This window comes from Eubalaena glacialis, chromosome 15, assembly GCF_028564815.1.
Source record: "Eubalaena glacialis isolate mEubGla1 chromosome 15, mEubGla1.1.hap2.+ XY, whole genome shotgun sequence".
Classification (NCBI taxonomy): domain Eukaryota; kingdom Metazoa; phylum Chordata; class Mammalia; order Artiodactyla; family Balaenidae; genus Eubalaena; species Eubalaena glacialis.
In genome coordinates this window covers 65351841-65377146 of record NC_083730.1, presented here as the reverse complement: position 1 = coordinate 65377146, position 25306 = coordinate 65351841, and the positions used below count along the sequence as shown (strand labels likewise).

Genomic DNA, 25306 nt, shown 5'->3' with positions numbered 1-25306 from the left:
ACAGTCTCAGGAGGGGAAACCCTTAGCCAGCCCGGCGCCCGGGCAGCTCTCCCCCACTGCACATCCCTCCCAGGGAACCAGGGGACCCCTCCCATGTTCATGCCCTCCTGGCTCTCCCAAGGGGCAAGCCCACCTTTACTCACAGTACTGCCTGGTCACCACACCCCCACACCTGACGGTCAGCTCTGAGACAGGCTGAGCTCACAGAGCGTAAAGGGACAGGTACAGCCCTGTGCCCAGTCAAGAAAGTGTGCTCATTCCTACAGAAAATGAAAACGTGATAGATTCTGATCAGCAGGCCTTTAGGAGAATATCAAAAAGACTATTCTGAATTCCAGGGTGTTCTGTTTTCAATGAATCCATTCCTCTTTCCTTCCTGCTTGCAGGATTTACAGGGCAACACACCACACCTCCCCTTACCAGTCATAATCAACCCAGAGGAACCTGCCTGCTGATAACGAATCAGTCACAAGAAAGATGTCTCAGACACCCTGATGCTAGTTCACCCTGCAGGCTTGGGAATTCCTTCAAAGAGTGGGGAAAAGGAGAAGAAAGAAAGGGCTTTAAATATCCCTCTTTCTAGATCCACATTAGTCTCTATAAAGAAATGGAGGAAATGACACCGTCAGTGAAGACCTGAGTGTGTTCCTGCTGAGACGGCAGAAGACACAGGAGGCTGTCTGCCTCCCCCACAGAGGCTGCCTGCCTCCCCCACAGAGGCTGCCTCCGGTCAGGGGAGGCCATTTCCCCAGGACAGCAGCTCCCTGAGTCCACGAGGCTGCAATGCCCATCGCTTCTTCCTTCCTTCCATCCTTCTCCTATGGCACCAACAGTGCATCCAGGCGGTGCCCCCCTGAGATGGGGCCCAGGCCAGAAGAGGTGGTGGCCAGGAGCGTGCAGGCCGGGACCCTGGGCCCTGGACCCCCGGGTGCACATTGGTCTCACACCATCTATGCCCTGAGGCCTCGTGGCCCAGGCAGAGGTTTGGAAAATGAGCAAAATGCCAAGACACAAAATAAACAGAAGAAAAGCCAGACAGGACTACACGACACAATGCCAGGAGCAAGGACAGCCCCTTCATAGACCCCCCTGCAGACCCCCACCCTCCCCATGCAGGGCCCCCCCCGCAACCCCGCCTAACTCACACACCAGCCCATGGCTTCGCAGTTCCTCGCCCCATGTAGTTCAGTGGTTGCCACACGCCTCATGATCATCCAAGGTTCTACCCTGTGGGGTGTGGACCCGGTCCCATGAGGACAGTGTGACCCACACTTATGTGACAGATGCTTCAGCATCTACCCATAAGGAACTCCTGACACTTCAGATGATTAAGTGCAGAGGCCGGGCCTTGTCGCCCCCTTCCTGATGCACTGGGACCCACCAGGTTGGGTTTCCACCCACAGTTGCAACATCAGCAGGGCCTGCAGAAGCGCACGGTGGGCATCCAAGGCCCCCGAGGCCAGTCCCCCAGTCAGCACAGGGCTGGGGCGCTGCCCAGGTCCCCAACACAGTAAGTGACCACAGCAGGGATGAACGCACATCTGCAGATGAGCTTCAGCAATGACATCAGGTTTTCGTCAAACTTCATTCACAACGAGCAGACTTACTCCATCAACACGCACTGTTCCCTGCTGGAAGACCCAAGTCCCCTTCAGACAATCCGATTTCTATGGATCCACAAGAAAAGCATTCTTTTCAATTTGCCTTCTTTGGTCACCAGGGCTGAGTTTTCATACAAACACTAACTTGCCTTAAAGACCAGTAAGAAAAGCGGCCGGCCTCCTCCAGGCACTGGGCACAAGGTCTGGAATTCCACAACTGGGTAAAGCAACTGTTACATCTCCTTAAAATGTAAATAACCCCAAGGGATCAACATTGATAACACTATCGCTATTACCACCTTGGTGTGAAGTAGCTTATAAGTTAAACCTACAGACCTATTTACTAGTAGGCTGGTAGTTCATTCATTCACTCAACAAACAATTACCAGATAATGCTAATGGGGGAGATGTCTGTGTCAGGCACCAGCCAATAACTGGGGAAAAGCACAAGAAAGAAGGAGTACATCGGAGCAAGGGCATCAGGGTGACTTAGGGATCCCCGGCACCTGGGGAAGGTGGGCACAGAAGCCAGGCCACGGTTCTCCCGTTAAAGAGAGAACCTCTCCTCTCTGCACTGAGGTCTGGCGCCTACGATCACACAACTCGAGAAAGTGGAGTGACGTGGAGCTGGGGGGGCTCACGCCGAACAACAAACGTAAACTGAATGTGGCAAAGGCTCTGGAGTGAGGGTGTCTGCCCGCAAACCCTGCTGCTCGTCCCTCCCATTCAGAGCATTCTTCCTGGAAACTAGCGGAAAGCAGGGAAGGATCCGACCCAGTTCTCACTTCAAGGTGTTTCAGGAGCAACTGCAGAGCATCAGGAAGGGGCTCCGTGAAGACACACAAGGAGCACGCGGCCAGGCACAGACTCCGCAGGCTTCCTGCGCACACATGGGAAGGGCACCACTGAGGTCACAGTCACTCGCTTGAGGCCAGCTCGTCCAGCAGGACATGATTACTGGTGGGGACAGAAGTGAGATAAACCACATGCTGATCGCAGTTGAGAAAGGGGACCAACTCGGACTCACTGCTCTTCTCTACATTCATAGTTTGAAATTTTACCATAGTAAGAAGTTGAAAATAAGACTGTTGGAAGAATGAAAAACAGCAGTGGCTGAATGCAACACACATATGGGACTGAGTCTGGGAACAGAGAGGGTTTAGTAGGGGAAGTGGTAAGACCCAAGTAAGCCTGTGCCACTTTGTGCCTTGTGACGCAATCACCATGGCCTGATGTGGTATCAGGTGCCAACATTGAGGGGAGCTGGATGAAGGGTACAGAGGAACTCTGCACCACCTTCGCAACTCCTCTGTAAATATACAATTACTGCAAAGTCCTTGATAGAAAGCTTTAAAAAAAAAAAAGCAGAGGCGTAATGGTAGAAAGGGAATGGATGTGTCTTTTAAAACCCTGCAGCCATCCTGAAAACATAACCCATAATTCCTACTACCTCCTGGCACCTAAAAAGCTGCCCAGGTTGGGGACTTCCCTGGTGGTCCAGTAGTTAAGGCTTCACCTTCCAATGCAGGGGGTGCGGGTTCAATCTCTGGTCAGGGAGCTAAGATCCCACATGCCTCCTGGCCAAAAAACCAAAACATAAAATGGAAGCAATATTGTAACAAATTCAATAAAGACTTTAAAAATGGTCCACATCAAAAAAAAAAAAATCTTAAAAAAAAAAGCTGCCCAGGTTGGAATCTGAAAATCTGTGTGGTGAGAATGGATGTGTTTCCAGTTACGACGTTTGGAGACCTTGGGTTTCCCTGGGCCTTTTTCATCCTGAGTTTGCCATCACTGTACCTGCCTGCAATGAATAAGCAGTTGCTGTTAGGAAAATTTTTTAAGAGCTTGTGGATAAAAAGGCATCACAGACTTTCAGGAACAAAGTTAACCTAGTTTTTAAAATCTCGACATCACTTGTGATCTACCTGCAGGACTGTTTAACCCTGAGGGTTAAGTGCAAATGTTCTCATTTCTAAGTGTGACTAACAGAACGTCAGGAGTGCACCTGGGCCTCCGAACAAACTGGCCAAACACTGCACTAGGAGAGGACAGCCCCTAACACAGCTCCCTCCACAGCTCAGCTCCAGAAGCCAATTTTCCAAGTCACTGACAAAAACGGGGATTCTGTCACCGTGGATCATGTTTCTTTACAGAACCCAGCCCGCTCCTACGCCTAAGCCAGCCAGTCAGCAGCGGCCAGTCGTCCAGCTGGGGCTGAGGCATTTGTGTTTTGCATTATGGGGGGGACTGAAGGGAACACCTTACAGACACCTGACCACATATTTCTGCGAGTGGTTCAGACACGGCCATGGGAGAGCCCACACGTGTCCCAACAAAGGGCTGCAGAAATGCACGAGCGTGGGAAGCGAAGGTCCCCAGGGCCGGCCCTCTGGACACAGTCTGCTCTCAGCATGGGCAGAAGCACGCAGGGCTTGATGGCCATGACGGCCATGACCTCAGGACCCTCTGCGGGTCACCAGCACAGTGTCCTATGCAGTGAGCTCTTTAGTGAATGCTTAACAGTGATTTTAGACGATATGGGTTATCTGGATTTATCGTTGTTCACGCACTTTAATTAGCCTCTAAAAATACAGGGACCGACCTTCATGCCCATCTTTGTTCACACTTGAACCCATTTTCAACAATGCATTTTTAATTCGCTCTTGAGCATCTACTTATACATCTGCGGGCGCCTACCTCGTAATCCAGGCAGAACTACTCTGTGGAAGAATAGCCACAGCTCCTGGGTTCTGGGGCCCTTCCCGGTCCTCCCAGCCAGCCCCACGCACCCTGGGCAGAGCTGTTAGGGCTCGGTCCCTCAGCCCCTGTGGGAGCCTGGCTCCCATCCCACCTGCAGAAACTCTGCTGAGCATCCCTCCTCGGGAGGCGGGCAGGGCGGATGGGGCAGGCACTCAGCCCGAGCCTCAGTTTCCTCATTTGGAAGCAAGGATAACGACATTCGCTACCCGTGCAGTAAGCATTTGGCCAAGGCCCGTGTGAATGTTAATTAGGGGTAGTAGTACTTCCTGCCAGAAGAAACTCAGCAAAAAACTCAGGTGGCCCCAAAACTGACATGGCTTAAATCCAACGCGTGGGCCTGTCTCCCTCACTGGCCTGTCTTACCTGAAACCTCCCCCAGTGACTGGCACTGAGTGAGGACCCACCAGGTGTGGGCCGGGTAGAATCAGGCTGGCCCCCTCCCCTGGTGGGGCCATAGCACAGTCAGCCCTGCAGGGTGTGGAACTGCAGGGGTGCGGGGGGGGGGGTACAACACGGTGCTCCTCCCAGGCAGGGAAGTAAACGCCCAACACCGTTTCCCACACCTCCCCTGAGGCCCTAACTCGGGCACAGCTCCACTTACGGGACCCACGGAGTCCACCCAATAAAGTGGGGGGGGGTCCACGGAGGTGAGCCGGTGACAGCACCGCCCCAGCACCTCGTGTGCATGAGAGGAAAGCCCCCAAAATGAGAAGGTCCAGGGGACACGGATAATTCACGAGCTTTCATTCTTTTGTTTCCCCAGGATGCCTAACAAAATTGCTAGTGAGGCATATGATACATGCTTTCTAAAAACTTATTAAATGTAACCTTAAATGAACACTCCAACCTGTTCTACAGAATCCCAACCACAGGGTCCACCCATGAGCTCTGCAAGAAGTGCAAACTCCCCACAGGAGCACTCACATGTAAGGCTTGCTGTGCGTGTGCGCAACTGTGTGTGTATGTGTGTGTGAATCTAAACATATATATGAATGTATGCGTCTGCATGTGTGTGTACGTGTGTATCAGGAAGACACCCCTAAGCTTTTGATGGCAACTCTTGAAGGTGTAAAAGTGATTATATTAACCACGATACACTCCATGTGGACCAGTAAATAACTTTTAAAGATTTCAAAGGTTAATTAGTAACTATAATAACAAAAAGAGAAGAATGGGCAGGTAATAGAGAAAACTGGGGCCTTTACCACAACATTAATTTAATTCATGGCAGTTAAGTTTAATAAGCGATAGCTAGCTAGGTGGGTGGATTGGATGGATGGATGCTGACATAGTGTCAAGGGCTGTGCCCATATTTTGTCTCATTTTTCCTCCACACTGTTTGAGAGATGGTTTTATGCCCAGTGGACAGTTAGTAGCGCACCCAAGGTTAAGAGCCGGAAGGTGGCAGAAGCCAGGACAGCTGGCCCTCAGCAAGGCGGCCTCGCCCCTTAGAAAGTCCAGGTGTAAAGTGGTTGGGAAATTATGAGCTGCTGGGATCAGACGCAAATACGCAAAGTGCTCAGACGTAAAGGGCAGCTCCAAGCCGCTCAAAGAGGGGCTTCAGAACAAGGGGTGTGGGGACAAAGGCACGAAGGTGAAGGGCTCGGAAGAGGGGCCGCCAGACAGCAGACGAGACCCCACTCGGGGATGGGGGCTGGGGCCCAGTGCTGCTGCCCCCTGAGTAAGGGGGGCGACCGGGGCTCCGACCGGATATCAAGCCGAGTGAAAGGCCAGAGATTGAACTAAACGACTTGGAAAGCTGCTTTTATTAGAGTCAAGTAAAACACTTTTTCTATCTACCACATAAAAGACATCTATGCCACAACTACCATATTTTAAAGGTAAAATACTAACAGTCTCTGTGTCATTGTTCTGAAAGATCCATTTCTCAATGAAAATCATTAGGAAGTGCTTGAAGGTGCTTCTTCTGCATCTGAATAAAGTTATAAAGCTCCTGCCTGCCTCTCTGTGCCCCCACCTGCCATGATCAGACATCACTAATCACCCAAACAGTTCCAGGCCTGAAACCACAACACCAGTAGGAATTAAACAGCCTCTGCATCTCAAACCTCAATTCCTAAACTGTAGAAGAAATGTGAACTGGTGCTGCGGTGACTTGACATTTCCTTCTCTTGAGTAAAACTTGAAATACCAGAATCCTAAACAGAATTGTTTCATTGGACTTTCCCAGACAGTCATAAATAAAGGGTTCCTGTAAGTCAACATGTCTGAAGTACTTTGCTTATTCAAACTCATATTTTCTCTTCCCTAAAACCCTCCATCTTTTGTTACGATTTTAAGTTTATGTGTATTTTTGTAGCTATCTTTAAATCACTCCTGGCAGAAGCTGGGTGTGCACAAGGAAATCAACAGAACACCACCAGTGCAAGAGGGACAGGCCAAGACCTCCACAATGCATCCTCTAGATACGCGACCCGAGCTACTCCCCAGCTAGACTGCAGGGCCTGAGCCCTATGCCCACGTCAGAGGGCGACAGGCCACGGGAGCCTTTCCGGACATCTGTCTCCTGCAGGTGATGGACGGCACGCGTATACCCGTCCACGTCCCCAGAGCCCAGCCTACTCTGACCTCTGTGGACATGAGAGTCTGAGCCATGACCCCTGCAACATTCATGTTAAATGACAGTAAAATACGGAGACACAGCAGACAGCGGGTGGTCATCTCTGTAACCTGGGCCCCCAGTGAGAGTGCTCAGTAAGGTCCCAGGAAACCAGCCTCTGGAGGCCCAGTGTGAGGGGAACGGGGGCCGGGATGGAGCGAGGCATCTGAAGGAACTGCCCCTGGTGGCACCGACTTCAAAGGGACCTCAAGGTTCCGAGGGTCGCCCCTGCACCTGCCCACCAGTCAGCTGGTGTGAGAAGCTGCAAGGCTGGCTGACCATCAGAACCCAGAGACAGCAGCCTTTTGACAGGAAGGCCTCAGGGCCTGAATCCACCGGCTGCTCCCTCTGCTCCTGAGACGCTGTCTGACCACAAGGAAGCCAATTTTGCCAAGGTTTTGCCACCTCCATCCCTGGGTGGGATCTCTGCCCCATCTGAATTCTCTAAGTATCAGAACCTCTTCGTCAGGTTGACGCTGGATGTGACACCTGCTGGCACTCACCCCTGAGGAGCACTCAGGCTGAGCTCACCCACCACAGATGACAGGAAATTACACAGGACCCGCTGTGGCCCCTGTGGAACTTTACTGTCCTCGGGTCGCTACACGTGTGAGGTGTGAATAGGGTTACGAAGGAAGGAGTGCGGACCAGGTCTGCCTGAAGCAAGGCTGATGCTTTCTTTGGCTGAAAGCACGAGACAACCACCATTTGCCTTGATCCCCAGCACTGGCCGTGTCTCCTCCATCTGTTCTCCAGCATCTCTGCAAACACACTACGCACCAGGCCCTGCGTTGGGTACTTGGAATATAGAAGAGGGCTCAGAGGTCGTGGTCTGTGTGGAAGGCAGGTGTGAGAACAGTCAAGTGGGAAACAACGGTGTGAGCAGGCGTGCACACACACACTATGGTCAAACTCTGAGCACAGGGGAGGGCAGGGACATGCCGGCCTGGGGTGCTGACATGGGGCACCTCATGGGAAGGGGCGGGGAGGCAGCACCTCCCAGAGAACGCACAGGAAGGCGGGGCGGTGGGGGAGAGTGAGAGCCTGCAGAGGGCACGTGGGAAGGGCCGGGCCAAGGAGCCTGCACCCCCAGCAGCTGCAACTGGACCACACGAGGCCGTCCCAGCTGCTCTGCGTGTAAATGAACCTGTGACCTCCTAGAGCACCTTCCCTGGCCACCCATGGGACCCGTCTCCATCGCTGAAATGGGTCTGGGTCGGGTCTTTCAAACCACTCCTCTTTAAACACAGGGCAAGGCTGTCTGGAACACGGTGAGGCTGAAGAAAGATTGATACCCTCTGAGCTCCTCTCACCAGCCCACCAGAAGCAGCCCCCCAACGCGGCACACTGGGGGGTGGGGGGCACACAGGGCTCCGGAGCCCCACAAACCACCAAGGAGCGCGAGGCGTCCCCACCCCGCGCTGGGTTCTAAGGGTAAAGAACGCGGTGTGCAAAGAGAGCGCAGCCTTTCTGAGACTATTCAAAGCCCCCCGGACACCAGAACTTTCATTTGCTCATTAATACCTATAATTCATCCTAACTAATCAAAATTCATACTAGGTAATTCACCAGCTAATTAGAATTTACAAGGGCGCCAATGCCATTCAGGGCAGCTCATTTAGAAGCCACCAAAATCCTTACACAAGACATGAGGGAAAAGGAGAACTCAGTCTGTTTAAACTTCTAAGTGGTCCCATCAATACTCTTTATTCCCTCAAATCCCATAGCCCAGGAGGCTGTTCTCACTGGATTAGCTGCGTCAACATTTCCAGTCCCTGCTCCCCTCCCCCAGGCCCCCCACCAGCCAGCCAGTCGAGGACACACACCTTTCATCCACACTCAGGAGCTGTGCTGGGCAGCGCTGGGTCCACACTCCTAGTACAGGCTCGGTCTCAGCCCCACCCCAGAGGTCTTCTTGTTCGGTCTCTGCAGGACCCTTAAAGTACCGCACCTTGGGTGTGCATTTCCACAGGCGGGAACCTGGTCGGTGGGCCCCGCGCCGCCGCCCTCGCACTGCCCACTGGTTCAAGGTCTCTCTCACTCACCTTTGCTCTTGACTAACCACCAACTCTGAAACAACCCAGTTTATCACAGAAACTCAGCAAAGATACAGAAGTCTTCCTTTTGTGTGAAAATCAGCCGCCCAAATAAAGAACTCGGTTCCATCCAAAGGAGCTTCAGGGACGTCCAGGACTGCAGGCAAGGCAACTCCAGTGTCCTCCCAGGTGAGCCAAGGAGGTACCGACAGGACGTGACACATTTGGGGACGAGCCAGAAAGCGGAGTCTCTGCCTCTCTGTGAACTCAGCAGGCGTCCTCAGAGTTCTGCCTCTGGTCTCTGCCCCAGATAATGACAGAAACCGTGGATCCGTCCCGTGCTTGAGTGGAAACGTAACCGGAAGCCCCTCCAACTCAGGAAAGGCAGATACTGGGAGCCTTGTCATGTCTGCACCTCCCAGCAGTTCCTGGGGTTTGGGTGGGTTTTCAGAGCACGTGCTGCACGGGCGAGGATGGAGCAGGAGCAGCTCCGCCCCAACACCCGTTTCCTACACAAGCAGCCCAGGAACCGGGGCTCTGAGGAAGCAGCCTCCCCGGGGAGCACCAGACTCCACGGCAGCCGCTCATTTTGGAGACAGATCTTAACAACATGTGACCTTCGAGAAGTTGCTAACGTTCTCTGGGCTTCAGTTCCCTCGTCTGTAAAATGCGAATGATCGTCACACAACGCAGTCCCACAAATGAACAAAATCCATCAAGAGAAATCCTGTGTGGGGAGTGCTGGGGGGAGGCTGGCACGGGGCTCTCAGTGGGGAAACTGAGGCCAGAGGTCTTGAGTGACTGGTGCCTGACCCAGGGTGGTCGAGCAATAGTGTCCACTGCAGGAAGGGTCTGGGAGCAAGAAGCCACATTTCCTGAATGTCTTCCAGCTGCTTTTCCCATTAAAGCAGAATCACCCTCGTTCCACCAGACCCTGCGGCTCCGAAGGAAGTTACCACGTCGTCTCCAAGGCAGGAGGACAGGGCATGCTGGCCAGTCCCTGCCCCAGCCCATCGGTCACCACAGCCTTCCTTTGTAGATGGCGTCTAGACGAGAGGAGTGGGTGCCACCAGGGCATCTGCATGGGGAGGACACCGCGGAAGCACAGGACCAGCCGACGGCAGGACATGGGGCAAGGCGCCTCCCACGAGCCCAGTCCCCAGTCCTTGAAGCAGACGCCTGAGGGCCACGATCACCCCACCTTCCGGGCAGGGGAACCGGAACTCAGCCGGGCCTAAGACCACACCCCAGATGGACAGCAAGCACAGCCCCAACACGGGGGGGCAGGGGGTCCCCCACCGGGGCTCTAGGACCCCCGCCTCCAACCTGCTCATTAGCCCCTTCCTCTGGGGCAGCTATGGACGCCCCTCCCCCTTCTCTGTGTCGCTCTGCCTCACTCTCCCTCAAACAGGAAACAACTTTACTGCTCGAGTCATGACGTCCCCACCGTGACTCAGGACAGACCCTTACAACCGTTTCTCTGGATCGAGGTGGGACCATGTTGGTTCTGAGCAGCTGCGGGAGGGGTGGAGACGCCAGCATGGGGGCAGAAGCAGCAGCTAATTCTACCCACACAGGACGCTGGGCACCCAGTCAGGACGCTCCAGCAGCAAAGACGGAGTCTCAGAAGGCAGGCAGGGTGGTCTCGCAGGTGACCCCAGTTGACCCCAGGCACAGAGCAGGCAGAGGCTGCTCTTATATCAAAGCCAAATGGTGATTTGAGGGGAAAAGATGGAATCGTGATTCTGCGTGTAATTGTTTTCACATCAAGGAGAAAGTCTGCTGTACGTAGGGCGCTGGGGGCACGTGTGGTGCCAGATGGAGCCGCTCTCCGTTAGAGTAAACCTCACCGTCCCCATAGCAACTCCCTCCATGCTTCCAAGATGCTTAAAAAGACACACATCACATTGTTTTCCACAGTTTTTCAGAAACTGACTTTTTGTTCCATGGCCTGAAGAAATCAAGTTCACTGGTGATTTTCTTGCTATAAAAAAGATCATTGTAGCAAATACAGAAAAGGTAAAAACATGGGATTTCAAAATCTCCCTCGGGGCTACAATGGAGACGTCCATTTTTAAGGTCCTGGTGCATCTCCCTGCAGCCTGTTTTCCAGGGGAAGGCGCGTGTGCCCGCGTCGGTCCAGCCAGATTGCTGACGGAGGCAGAAAGTGGAGCTCGGCCCTCGAGACAACTCACCCCCGCTGGTCGGGGCAGGACCGCAGATGTGTCCCCTGGACGTGGGGAGACCCCCACCTCACCCACAGGCACGGCTAGTGTGTGGTGACACATCACACGGGCTGAAATCCATCAGCGGAAATGAACCACGGTGTTACTTGCCACTAACTGGAATTTGTCTTATTCAGGCTTTTTTCCTTGTTCCACTAAATACTTCGTTTTCACATCCTTGTGGATTTTAAATCCAAGGCAACAAAACACAACTCAAGAAGACGTATCTGACACCAGAATAAAAGCACAGTCAGGTGTCTAGAGAATGAGTCAGGCTCCCAAGTACCTGTCAAGAACTTAGTCTCCTTTGAAAAGATGGAAAAACAACGCACAGATGATAATTTTCTCTACTTTGAACTTTTCCTGATCCCAAGAACAGAAGAAAACAGCTAAGGAGAACCAAGATAATAATAAAGACACTTTGTCTAAAGGGAAAATCTCTACCTATGATGATCTTAATAAAGTTAACAAATCTGATGATCTTTTATAGTTTGATTAATTTGCTTGAAACAAATAGATAATATTTCATTTGTCCGCAGTTTATCTGGCCAGCCGGTTAAACTGGCGGGGGGGGGTAGGGGAGTGAGAGCAGGTCAGGCAAACAATCGCTTCTCTCTCGGGTAGGTCACTTTGGGGGGAAACGGTAAAATAAAAGTTAACGTAGGTGAGGAAACACCTGAGGGGCGAGGGGAGGGGGACAGTGTGGATGGGGAGCTGTGCCAGCCCCCACTCAACCCCCCAGCCTGCAGCTCTGCTTCAGCCTTTCCGGCAGGACCGTGTGTTTGCAGGGAGGCCTGGCCTGACCCCTGACGACTGTGGTGGGAGCCCCAGCGCCCACACCGGCCCCCAGGAGTCGCCATCCTGCTGCGTCCAGCACGCGCTCCCCAGTCCTGCGCTCGCGGTCCCGGGCACCTCCCCCTGCACAGACAGAGGAAACCAGGACAGGGTATGGGCAGGATGCCCGACAGAGGCCTGAATGAAGTGAGAGACAGACACACAGCCCTGGGGGGTGGGTTTCAGCAGCAACCACAAGGCCCTGTTGGTGGAGCTGGATGGTGAGGAGCCTCAGGGGATGGCGGCCAGAACCCCGGGCCAGGCGGAGCAGCCGAATCCCAGGTCCCCTGGCCCGGTTCACACGGCCGCTGGGTTGAAAGCAGACTGTGTGGGGGGGAGGCGAGTGGCCAGTCAGGAGACCCTGCGTGAGGCCACGGAAGGGACACACTGAGCTACTAGCGACAGTGACAAGTGACCAGATTTGGGGGAGCCCAGGAGGGCTCCAAGATGTGTGTCTGAATCACTGGGTGGGGGAGGGTCAAGTACATGGCTCTAGACACAGGCTTGGAGATCCCCACTGGGCAGTCGGGCATGAGTGTGAAGTCAGAGTCTGGGGCAAGAGCCTCCACATAATACAGAGCCCACTTCAATCCACACAACAGAATTAATTCTAAGCTTTCCAGGCGTGGGTGGGAGGTTCTGGGGTCAGAAAGCTTCCCCACTGACAGATGAGGGGGAGACCGCACTGAGGGCCACTCTGAGACCAACCCCAACTCCTGGCCACATCACCAAGCACCCAACCACGTCTTGTCACAAGGCAGTTGTTAATAAAACCACGCCAGAGTCAGTGGCAGAGTCACAGAAAAGAGGGCTCAGATGAGGGGCACTCGGTCCCCCCGCCAGCTCGCCAGGCTCTGCTCACTGTCCCCGTCACGCCTGCCAACCGCCTGCCCCCTGCTCTCCACAGTCACCACTCCACCCAACAGCAGAGAACGTCCCAACGACACAGGAGACAAGCGCCTGGCTCAGCAAGGAGGGGCCATTCTCGCCCGCACCGTCCTTCAGGGTCGGGCCGTCCCCCGAATGCCCCGTGGGCTGCTGACCCTCTGCAGTAGTTACCGATCCCGCAGACTCAGTACCCCAAGGAGGGCGGAAAGCACTTCCTTCCTGACTAAACCTTTGAGCGACACCTACCCCTCATTAGTGGTTTAGTGAGTGTCCAAGCAGGAGACCCTGCGGCCTCTGCCTCCATCACCAGCTCGGGACACACTTGGACTCAGGGAGAAACACAGCACTTCTGGGGACTGCAGACGAGAGAGCAGAAGACTGCAGAGCAAGCGTGGCTTCCGCCTGGGGTCCAAGAAGGGGACAGGACGAATGGTGCCCACAGAAGAGGAGAACCGAGCGGAGAAGAGCTGCCGGAGGCCAAGGCACAGGGGAGGCCAGGCACCGCGAGGGCTGGGGCTGCCTTATGTCACCAGAAAAGGGCCCCAATGCAGCACGAAAACTACTCTGCTAGAAGCGGAGAGACAGAACCGGCAGTAACTTGCATCCACAGCTGAAGAGACGGACACCAGGACAGCAGCCACGCCATGTTAGGGAAAAGGAGCCGGGGCTGAAGGACACTGGACACACGGCTGGACGTCGGCTCCACTGCGACTGCCAGGCGACACTCCGGGTTTGCCAGGACCTGCCGTAGTTTAAGTGCCACAAAGGGCCACCAGCACACCTTCCTCTAAGAACAGAGGTGAGAGCGGCCGCCCCACACACCTCGCCTCACCCCACGTCTCTTTCTGCACAACCACGGGGAAACGACTGCTCAGCACAGCCCTCAAATGGCCTTGTACTGCTGACTAGTGTTTTGCCCTAACCTCTCAAAATTATGCTGCCCAGGTTCCTGCCCATCCAGCAAGCTGCAAAGCCTTTTCCCTTCAAAAAACCACCCGCCGTGCGGCCTGGATGACTGCGGGCCACCTCTTCCCAGCAGGTTTTGCACATTAAGATACACTCTGATTTGAATCCCACATTCAGCTAACAGCCACATTAGAGATCAATTACACTTCCACATACACTTCATTATTTGTTTGTTCCTTAAAGCCAAGGATCATGAAATTAGATGCTGTCTGTGAAGAGCTTTAAAAAGTTAGTGTTTTGCAAATAGAAGCCACTACTGTCACCATATTAAAGTGACAAGCCTGGCCCCCTGGTGTGAGCTGCGTGGAGCACGAACGTTTTCGCATTTTGTGAAATGTGAATAAGTACCGAGTACTGGAGAGCTCAGGCCGGGACAGGGCCCCCAGGGCAAACAATCAGGTGTCCCGAGGGACCCGTTTCTCTTCACCAACATGGCTGGTTGATTTGGTTTTCAGCAAAGATGGGCAGAAACTATGCAACAGACTCAGTCTGTCAACCTCTCCGCAGCACCACGACTGTCCCCACCGGTGACAGCGACGGTGCCTCGCCGCACACGCCTCCGAGTCCCACCTCTGCTCATGCTCGTCCGCAAGCCCTCCTCCTCCCTCTCCACCCTCCACCACGCAGGTCACGGTCACGGGTCAACTGCCACTTCTTCCCAGCACCTGTGCCCCTCCCCCGAAAGCCCCCTCTACCATCAGGTCAGCCCAAACCCGCTCCCGCCGCCTGTACAGATGGGGTCTGACCCGCAAAGCTCCAGCCACAGCCCACGTTCTGCTCGGGCAGGACGAGAACCAGCGTTTCTCGGCCTCACAGCCCAATGTACTCACTGACCTGCTCCACTGAGTAAATCATCTCACCTTCTGGACGGTCAGCTCTCGACAAAGCCATCCTGCCGGCACTGCACGTTACCAAACCGCGTCAGAATCCGCCCGGCTCCCACCACCTGGAGACTCAGGAAAAGGGGCCACAGGAGCTAGGGCTGCAAAGTGGGGAGAGGAGCCATGGAGTCTGTGGTGCCGAACCACCGCATAGGGTTCCCTGCGCCCTCCCGCAGGGGTGCGTTAGAGCCCTAAACACAGGAGCCACGAGGTCACTGTGGACCCGCGGTGCCAGCCCTCCCCACCACAGCTGCTCCCTCGCGGCAGGCCCTGAACACGCGGTCCCACTGCCAGCAGTGGCCCCAACTGTTCACACACGTCCTCCTATGAGCAAAGAAGTGTGGGCAGCACACACAGGTCATGCATACTTAATTATAAACTACACACGTGAGGACGGAAGCAGGGCCCCGCACACATTGTACTGAGGTTTACGCCCTTGTCTGTGCCTTCTAGACCCCAGCGTGCACAGCTCTGAGAGCCCTGGACAGGGGAACCCTCTCCCTGCTGTCCGCCCCACAAACCGTTCTCTGGCCACCTCTCAGCCCAAAGCCAGCCTCTCCCTGAAGTCCCCTAGGTTGCCCAGAGCAGACCGTGTGCTCAGACATCGCGGGGCCCCGTGGAGCAGAGGAGGAGGGGAGGGAGGGCGCGTGAAGCCGTCAGAGCTCGCAGGCCCAGAGGCCTCGGCCCCCCCCACCCCAGGTACACAATCTTTCCCGATGAACGAACGGCTCAGATGGCATTTCCCACTCTTAACCCGGGGCTTGGCTACAAGCACCTGTCCTCACTGCTGACTGCTTCCTGTGCCAGACTACCAGCTCCTTGAGTCCTGGGGGCAGGAGCAGGGTCCCCGCCTCACAGGCTGGGCGGGTGCTGCCCAAATGCTCCCTTGACTGGAGGCAGCCACACTTTACCAAGCTCTCACTGAGGCAGCGCTGGGCCCCTCCCTGCTGGTCTACATGTGCCTTATCTCGTTTGATCCCCTGCAAACCTAAGAGGCAGGCAAATGGCTGTTTTAGGGAAGGGCAAACTGACCTTCCCAAGGTCACAAGGCTTCCAGGGGCTTGGCCGGGCAGGGGGGCTGTAAGCCACTGACAAAAGCAACCCCCTTACAGCAAAACTTTCCTCAAAACCAGGAGGTGATGCGTCTGCGCACTATGAACAACAAATCCCCTTGGGCGGCTCAGGCCCACACTACAGCCCTGATGCTGCTTCTTCGGGTGGCCAAGGCCACAACGGGAGCCGTTCCCTCAGGCACATAAATGTGCCCCAATTCCTAAAATCCAGTGTATGAACCACGTTATAACAATAAAAGCGTGAACATTCACACAAAGCACTCAGTACAAAGAGGTCCATCAAATAACAAAAGCTCCAATCCACGGAACAGCCAACTTCTTTTATCAGAAATAAACACTATGTTTTCTCTGAACTAAATTTACTACATAAGTTATATAGTTATGACTGTGTATATATATTTATTATTTTTACATTACTCTTCAGATAAAAAAAAAAATTAAATCCCAGGACCTACCTCTAGTTTGGAAGTAAAAGATTGTGGCTCTTATATTTAAATACCAGTAGGATGAAAGCTAAGTTCTGAAGGGGGCAATATTTATCTTAATAGACAAAGTCATAGAAATATAATCGTTCAACCAAGCCATCCAGCTGTAAACATTACCCACCCTTGAAATCATGCTGCATTATGTCCAGAAAGACCCTCTGTTCCAACTGGAAGATTCCGGCATTCTATCATCCTGCTGAAGGAGCACACCAGGTTGGATTAAACCCAAGTCTGTGAGCCCTGCACACACGAGCCAGCAGCAAACAGCGCAGAGGGACACAAGCGGTGTCAGCAACCTATTCCATGACACCTATTCCATGACCAACTCCCTGGGAACTCCTCTGCTCGCTCCACCTCCAGGGCTTTGGCCCCGTCTGCCCTGCTAGCCATGTCCAGGGTGTGTTTGCACCTGGAAAGCGTGGTGTGGCTGCCCACATGGCCAGCAGGGGGGCCAAGCAGACAACGGCCAGGGTGCTCCCCACAGGCTGTGCCTGGAGGGCCGGGGTCACTCACCCAAGCGCCGGCGCCCACCTGGGCCCCTTGGACCATACTCTCTGCTCACCGGGCCACGCCCGACAGTGCCGGGCGCTCCCAGCATGCACCCCAGGGCGTGGTAAGCACCCACACCTGCCCCAGCACCGACGCACGAAGGTGTGTGTGACCAGAACAAGCTAATTGGGGCTCAATTACCCCAAGATGCAGGTGTCATGTCTTGCTCCCTCCAGCTGTTCCCAACCTTTCAACCAAAAAGGCTGCCTTTCGAGGAAAACAAAACCAACTTTAGTTAACTGCAACATACTGAAGATACTGAGATGGTTTTCCTTCTCTGGAGCTTCCGGAGCAGCCGGTGTGGGCGCCGACCCCCTCAGGCTGGAAGCAGAAGTCTGCGAAAGCATAGAGGGGACCAAGGGAGAGGCCCCCAGCAGAGGGCACCCAGGCCAGGTGTCTCCCATCAGCCATCGAGTGAAACAGTAAGAAAATGAATTTTATGTTGGTATCCTTGGGCAAAAGGCCAGGGAAGAGTTTGATCTCAAAAAGCGATCACTGAGAACGGAGAGGAAGGACTGAGGGAAGTGTCACACAGCTCCTCAAGCAGCTGCTGCCGAGCCACTCCTCCCCCACCTCATCCCTCCACCCGGGGCCCACGTTACCCAGCCGGTTAGGGTGAGGATGTTGGGGAAAGACCAAGCACAGTCTTTGGCCATAAAATCCCGTAATTTTATTTTAAAATGTATTATTAGACTGTCTCGTGCCCTTAACCTACCTGAGCAGGTTTAATTCCAATTTAAAATAGCACAAAGGTCTTGAGTACGTTTAATTCGAATTTAAAACAGCACAAAGGTCTTATCTCCATGCTGGGAGCATCTGCTAACATCACTGCATCTGCCCACAGCAAAGCTCTAGCAACAGCAAAACTCTCTTCACCTGTGTATCCCCAGGTGCCACGCCCTGATTTTCACAACAGAAGGATGGGAAGAAAAATTTAAACGTACCATTTCATTGCCAAACTTGAAAAGATTTTTTTCATAACAATATTCAGCACTGGCAAGACTACAGTCACCCCTGTGTCCGTGTGCAGTGTCCCCGCCTTTCTGAGAAGCAACTGGTAATACTTCTGGAGGAGCCTCTAAAAGTTATACCCACCAGCTCCTCCTTGAGGAAGCTATCCAAAGGACATAATCAGAATGTCCAGTGCAGAATTATTTGTAATAGGGAAAACTGCTAACAGCCTCAGTGTCCCAAAACGGGCTTAAAAAAAAAAAAAACAATATAACCACAGCACAGGGTAGAATTTAATAGTCATCAGCAGTGGTATTTTTGGAGAATATTTAAATTACATGAAAATATGTTCAGGATGGAATGTTAAGTTTATAAAAAGTATATAAGTTCGATGCATGATTTTATAATTAAGTCTGGAAAGAATCTACAAAACTGTAAATAGAGGTCATCTCTAAAGGTAGTGGAATTATAGGTAATTGTAGTCATTTTTATTTTCTTCTCGTTTCTTTTTTTTTTTCTCTTCTTTGTTTCATAGTTTCCTAATTATCTTCAATAAGTATATAATCAGGAAAAAAAGGATTTCAGAGACTAGATCCGTGACACTGGTTTTAGCCAGGCCTGAAAGAATCTCTGGAATAAAGTCAGGTTCAAATAGAGGGTGGAACCTGGTCTAGGGCCAACCCGGGCCCCCATATGCCTGACAGGGGGACCAGACAGGAACTCCCCCAGGCCAGTGCAGCCCCCAACGCAAAAGGGCACCCGTCCAACCCCACTCCAGGGACCAAACTAGACAGAGGCCCAGCAGGCCCCACAGTGTGTGGCCACCACAATCCCCTCAGAGAGGACGGCACCACCCAGCCACTCAGGGGTGTGAAGGGGCCAGGTCCCACCTGCTGCCGTGGGAAGGTTTGCAAAGGGCTGGGGAGCCGTCCTGCAGGACTCCGGACATCCGCACCTCCTGGGGCCTCACTTCAGGCCCCATAACCTCAAACACTTAGGTCCATCCGAGATGAACACAAGAACTGCACGCAGATACATGTGGTTGATTAATCCACGCCCCCTCGGAGTGAGACAGAGAATCTGAGAGATGTGAGTATCTTTTCATTTCACCTCACATTCAGGGACTTTCCGGGTCCTGCTGAGCGGGGAGGGCCTGGGCCACCTCAGTCGAGCCCCGCAGGCCTCGGGTGCCCCCCGGAAGACAGGACCGACGCCCAACAAACCTCACCCAGAGAAGACCAGCGGAGGTGGTTCCACAGAGCCCAGGACCACAGGCATCAACTCTCTGGCTGATTCCTCCTGGGAGGACGAAGTTCAACATGGACAAAACAGAGCCACCAACGGCCCAATTCTCGAAACCAAGGCTGTGACCACAGGCAGGACAGGCACAGGAGCAGGGTTTAGAAATGGGGGTGGGGCCCGGAGGAGGGGTGTAAATCAGAGCCATGGACAAAGGCAGGAAAGAAGGAGGAGCCCTGGGCCCTGCTTGGGATGAGAAGAGACTTGGTCCCCCTCCGCCCACCATGAGAGGTCCCTGAGGAAGGGCCAGCCCCAGGGTCACAGCCCAGGCCCCAGCGTGACGTGGCCACCTCCACCTTTGCTCACGACACAGCGTTTCTTCACTCCGGCATTTCAGGCTTCTTGCTGCCTGTCTGCCAACGGCATGGTGGCGGTGCCCACATCCCAGGGCTGCTGGCGGGCTTCAATCAGCTAATATAACACTAAGGACAGCCTGGCACAGGGGCGGTGCTGCTGTCGCTCTGACCGCTGCCCAGGGGAGCCCTCCCAAGCACGGCCTGGCCTTCCGCCTTTGGAACAGTGGGATTTCACTCTTGAAATTCCCTCCCAACTCTGTGCAGAGGCTGCTGGCTCCAGGGCCATGGATTGGCCACCAGAGGCCCAGTCCACTTCTGGGGAACCAAGGAGGCAGCGCTGGGAGCCTGCACTCCACAACCCCAGGGAGGGGGCGGGGAGCATCTTGCCACATCCCACCATATGGCTGGATAGCGGGGTGGGGGTGTGGGTAGGATGGGATGGGGCCTTTTTGCAAATTGGACAGAGCAGGCTTACTTTGAAGAGGAATTCTAGGTCCATTTAGGGACCATGTCGCTCACACCCATCCAATTCCTGCCAGTCCAGGCTCTGAATCCTGTCTGCACAGAGAAGATCCTGCGAGTCATTTGGCCGGGGCCCAACTTAGGAGGTGGCTTTGTAATACAAGCAGTGTGTCCGCCAGCAACTAAAGCAAGACCATTAAGTTCATTACACCTGTCACTCTGCCAGCTGACTATCCACACGCCAGGGATGAAAGTACACTGTGCCCAAGGAGTGTCACCCAGCCCCCTCCCGGGCAGCTCACACACTTATGTCAGACAATTTGTTCTCAATGCCTGCACCTGCAGAAAGAACAGCAGCCAAAGTTTAGTTTCGTCGGAAGCTGGACCCTGGATGGAAGACGAGGTGCCATGTCCCCTGATGCTAGAGGAGGGGAGACGTGGGGGTAAGGGGTCATCGAGGGGCAGGGCCACCAGGCCAGGAAAAATACAGAGCTGCTCCCTGGATTCTGCCGCCTGCAGCCCTGGCGAAAATAAAAGCAAGAGACACACCCTTTTCGCTTCCAAAGCAAGTCACAGAATTCCAGGCAGCGCGCAGAGACCTTCCACACACCCACGCACTGCACATCCTGCAGGCTCCTGGATGCCCGAGGCCCTGCCCACTGCTCACAGCGGTAATTTATTTATCCCTGTCATGTAACATTAGCAATCTGTCTGAAGCTTGGCAAGCACCAACTTGCACTGTCATATAAACTGTCTGACAAACAAAGTTTCATAAATGCTTTTTTCCAGCAGACAATAAAGCATCATAAGAAAAAAAGTTATCTCCTTTTCTGTTCCTTTTCTCTCTTCCTCTTCCAAAATAAAGGCGGGCGGGGGCGGGGCTGGGAGAGAAAGAATGAGAAAAAAAGAAAGCCAACCACAAAAGAACTCATGCAAACAGAAATGATCCCTCAGCAGGATTCTTAACCTTGAAAGTCTCAACACTTTTCCAATGCCAAGGAAATGAGTAAATGAGTGGGGGAGGGGTGGCACCGTGTCTGTTGGTCTTGAGGGGGTGCAGGCAAAATCTGCAAAACAAAAGTACGGTCATTAAAAATTAATAAAGGGTGTGGACAGCAGCCTCCACCCGCTTCTGCTCATGGGGATTTGAGCCAGACACTCTGCGTCCTCATTAAGTGGTGTCTGGCAGGCTGCCGGGGTTTTAGTGGATTCTGGGAATGCCAATATATTAACCAGAGGACTCTTTGCAAACCCTTTAGAGTTTTTATTCTAGAAAAGTCAACCATTTGGCACAAAGCAGCCTTATTTTTGTCCGGGAAAGCACTCTGCTGCCAATCAAGGGAGAAATTATAGCTATGTTCTTCGTAATTTCCAAGACCTATCTGGAAAACAAGCTTGGTGGAAAGAAAAGTCCTTACAAAAACAGCTTAAAAGGCCAAAGTACCATTTTTAGTGGAAATTCAAAGAAAAGCAATGCATACTCAAATCACATGGATAGGAGACAACACAAACATTATTTTCAAGTCCTCCTATGATAGAGAGAAAAACAGTATTAATTGGAAATACAAACCCAATATTTCTACAGCAATTAATAGTACAGGTGCTCACCTGTGTCCCCTAGCTGCCTAGAAATAAAGCTAATAATGCCACCCAAAAATCTCCCTAACACATGGCAGGTCTTGTGGCCTAAATTTTCAGATGGAGTCAGAAACTATACATTGCTATTTAAAAACTAAAGATTCACTTTCCATCACACCCATGGTATAGGTCACGGTGTAACTCTAAGCTAACAAATCCCATGTAGGCAGAAAGTCACTTTGACATCAGAAAATACTGGCTTCCAGGAGAGTGTTCTCAGACCTAAAAAAGGAGGGGGTGGAAGCAGGGAGAGAGGGCACTGGGGACCCCGTAGCATTCCACACCATTTACATTGAATAGCCATAAATCTATATGAAGTATGTCAAACGTTTCTAAAAATTTTCCAGGTTAACATGGAATGATCTTTTCATTTCTTTCTTCCTTCTGCATTAACTCTCACCCAAAAGAACAGACACATCACATAGACGCCATAAGCCCAGACACAGAAGAAAGATAGGAATAAACTTGCAAAGGGCCACCAGGAAGATCTGACCAGTCACAGTTGCCAGTGTCCCTGCCCTGAGCGCTGAGTGGTTGGTTTTACGTGATGACAAAAAGCCATGACCTCCTGCCCAGACCATGGGGGTGACTGCACAGGGATCTGGACAAGCTTAGGGGTTTCTGCTGGACCGCAGGCCAGGAACTACACCCAGGGCACTAAGTCACCGTCACCTCCCTATGCTCCTGTCGGGCTGGGAGGCAACCCTCCAGCAGCCCTGAGGAAAAGCCAACCACGTCCCAGGAGCTGCGGGCCGCTCTGCCAGGCCGCTAAGTCAACCGAGACTGCAGCCCAGGCCCAAACTGTAAACACCTCTGCAGGCGGGCGGGCCCTGCTCTCAGCGCCAGGCAAGAAAACTATTCTTAGAGCACTGTCAGCATTGGGGGGGGGTGGGAATAAATATTTGTCTATATACTCTGGCAAGTGGGGGCAGGAGACTTTGACTCAAACAATACGCCAACAAATGGGCACAAAATCCCTTAATAAGCAGCTGGCACTGGCTGGGTTCCTCTGCAGGACTGTGGTCATGCAAAGGGCCCCAGAGAGGATTCGAGAGACAGCCGTAATACCTGCTGGGAAAAGTCTTCTCCATCGTAAATACAAGCCTCCACAAACTAGAACCACAGCCAAGACTCTTTCAAGGGTAACAGCAGAATGTTAAGAAATTAGAGGGGGCTTTTAAAACAAGGGAGGAAGGCAGCTACAAGTCCATTGCAGCAAATCCCTTACTGGCACTTACAGTCTCAGCCCTAATTCCTAACAGTGTGTTCAATGTCAATAGCAAAGTGAAGCTCTTAAAAGAATTAAGCTCTCAAAGATCATGAGGAATATACCCCCATGTTTTAAAAAGCACAAGAGCCATCAAAGAGCATCCAAGGATAGGAAACCAAATATTATAATTCAATACATGTACATGGATAATAGTCAGATCTACTCCTTTGTACATGGAATGACTCAAATTTGACATGACCCTTCACTGAACATAAAGAACATGTTCAAGAGAACAGTGCAGAGTACAAGGGCAAATGTACAGGTGACAGTAAAGGCAATATAAGCCCTGGGAAGACGAAACACTCCTATGCAAATGCAGACCTGACTGGATGCAATGGCAGTTTCTCAGTGCAGATCCTCCAGGACCTGTCCTGTAACTCACACTGTCTTGCAGCTTCAGGGGAGACAGACTGGGAGAACACCCTCCTGGCTAGCCAAACAGGCGGAAGGACCATTTTAAAAGGAATCTTCCTGGTCTAGCCCCCAGGGATGCACCAACCTCCATGCCAGCCACAGGACCACATATTTCCAAGAGCCAGGGCGGCTCACCATCACCACCCACCTCCACTGCAAGAAGCCTACTAACAGCAGCTCTGGAATCAACACGGTGCAGCTTACCTCACCTCATCCCACAACACCTACACACAGTAGATCATCCAAAAATATTATCACCATCATAACTAACATTTAGAAAGCAGCACTGAACTACAAGCGAAGGGTCCAGGGATGCGAAGTTGCCAAAATAATTAGAAAGGAGAAGGAGAAGGGAGTAGATGGGACACAGAGGAAGAGAAAAAAAGCAAATCAGAATTATCCAATTTTGGCTAATTAAAAGAGTCTCTGGGGAAAACAAAAATTACGCTAGTTTATGTGTCCACCAGCACTCAGTAATCACTCCTGCGCCTGGGTCCCGGCTCGCTACGAGTTTCCTGCTGTGCCAACCGGCGCGCGCTCACCCGGGAAGCGGCCCGACCTACCCGCCTTCTCCAGGTGCCACCCACCCCGCCGCGGTCCCCGTCGTCCTCCAGAAACCTCCGCCTCATCGGAAGCCTCCTCCTTTTCCAGTTAAAAAAAAAAAAAAAGTTTAAAACCAAGCATTTGCCCTCGGGGCCAGCGCGGCGAGCTGCCCAGCACCGAGCCCAGGTCTCGGGCGACGCACTTACGGGGCGCGCCCAGCCCCCGGGGGACCGGCGGGGGTCCCGGGAGGCGTCCTCTGCGCTGCGCCCCGCAGACCGCACAACAAAGGCAGGGCAGCCGGGCTGGGTGCTCGTCGCTTCCTGTTTATTCCGCCGTGAGGGTCACAGAAATTCTGCCCACGCCCGCTTCCTGCGGGCTCGGGGCTCAGCCTGAGGGCCAGCGGCGCCGGGACAAGCTGCTTCCCAGCCGCCGCGGGAGCCCCTGCGGCCCGCGCCCTGCTCAGCGCGCGGGGCGCCCGGGACGCGGGGTGCCCAGGACGCGGGGTCCAGGGTCCCGCCGCTCCGCGCCTCCCTCCCCGCAAACTCCGGCAATGCCCGCACAACCTGCCCGCGGACCCCGTCCCCCGCCGCGGCGGCGCACAACCGTGCGGGGCACCGGGAAGCAGACGGCACGGTGGGGACCGCCCTCCTGCGCCCGCCCCCAGGAGCGCCCCGGGCGCCGCCGTGCCCACCGCGACGCCGCCGGGACTCGCGGGGGTGGGGGGCGGCCCGCCGACGGCGCGGCTCGCGGACGTCCAGTTCCCGCGCCCTGTCCTCCCGCCCGCGCCCCCGGTCCGCGCGGCGCCGAACTTGGCCGGACGCCGGAGCTCTGGGTCGGCACTCACCTGCGGCCGCGGCTCCGGAGTGAGGCTGCCGGGGCGCGGGGGGGCCGCTTTAAAGGCCGGGATCGGCCCCGGCTCCCCGCGTTCCCCGCCCCCTTCCACGCTCCCCGGACGCTCAGCCGGCCTGGCGGCGGCAGCTCCTCCCCGGTTCGCAGGAGATTCCCGGCCCGGCCGGCCGGCCGGCCCGCAGCGCCAAGCGGGGAAGCGGGAGACGGTGCCTCGGGTGCCGCCTCCGCCTCCGCGCCGTCTGCCTCGCGGTCCGCCGGCCTCTCCGCTCTCCCCATCCCCCTCCGAGCGGGACCGGCGGCGGCCGGGCGGGGCGGGGGCGGGGTGGGCTGGCCGGACCCCGCGCGGGCCGCGCTGACCTCCGCGGGCCGCGGGCACCGAGCTGGGCGAGCGGGCGCCCAGGCCGCGGGACCCCCGGCTGCGCACGCGGCTCGGCTCGGCCTCGCTGGGCGCGCGCCCACCGCCGGCCGAACGGGGAACTCCATCCCGGAGCCGGGAGACGACGGCGGGGGGCGCCGCGGGCAGCCGGCCTTCAGGCACTGGCCGAGATGCACAGTAGGGCTGCAGGGCCCTTAGTGGGACGGATGAATCCTCTTATCCCCACCTAGTCAGCCCCTTCCCAGACGGGGAGTTCAGGTGGATTCTTCCCACTGCGACCCTTTCTC

The 25306-nt window shown here is 54.2% G+C and overlaps 1 protein-coding gene across 1 annotated transcript in view; it reads right to left on the bottom strand.

The window, feature by feature from the left end:
* LDLRAD4 (low density lipoprotein receptor class A domain containing 4) overlaps positions 1-24952 on the bottom strand; it is a 297449-nt gene extending 272497 nt beyond the window's left edge. The window contains 1 exon segment of the mRNA XM_061170466.1: positions 24639-24952. The gene's annotated coding sequence lies outside the window, so the exon portion shown is untranslated.
* Between the last annotated feature and the right edge of the window lie 354 nt (positions 24953-25306).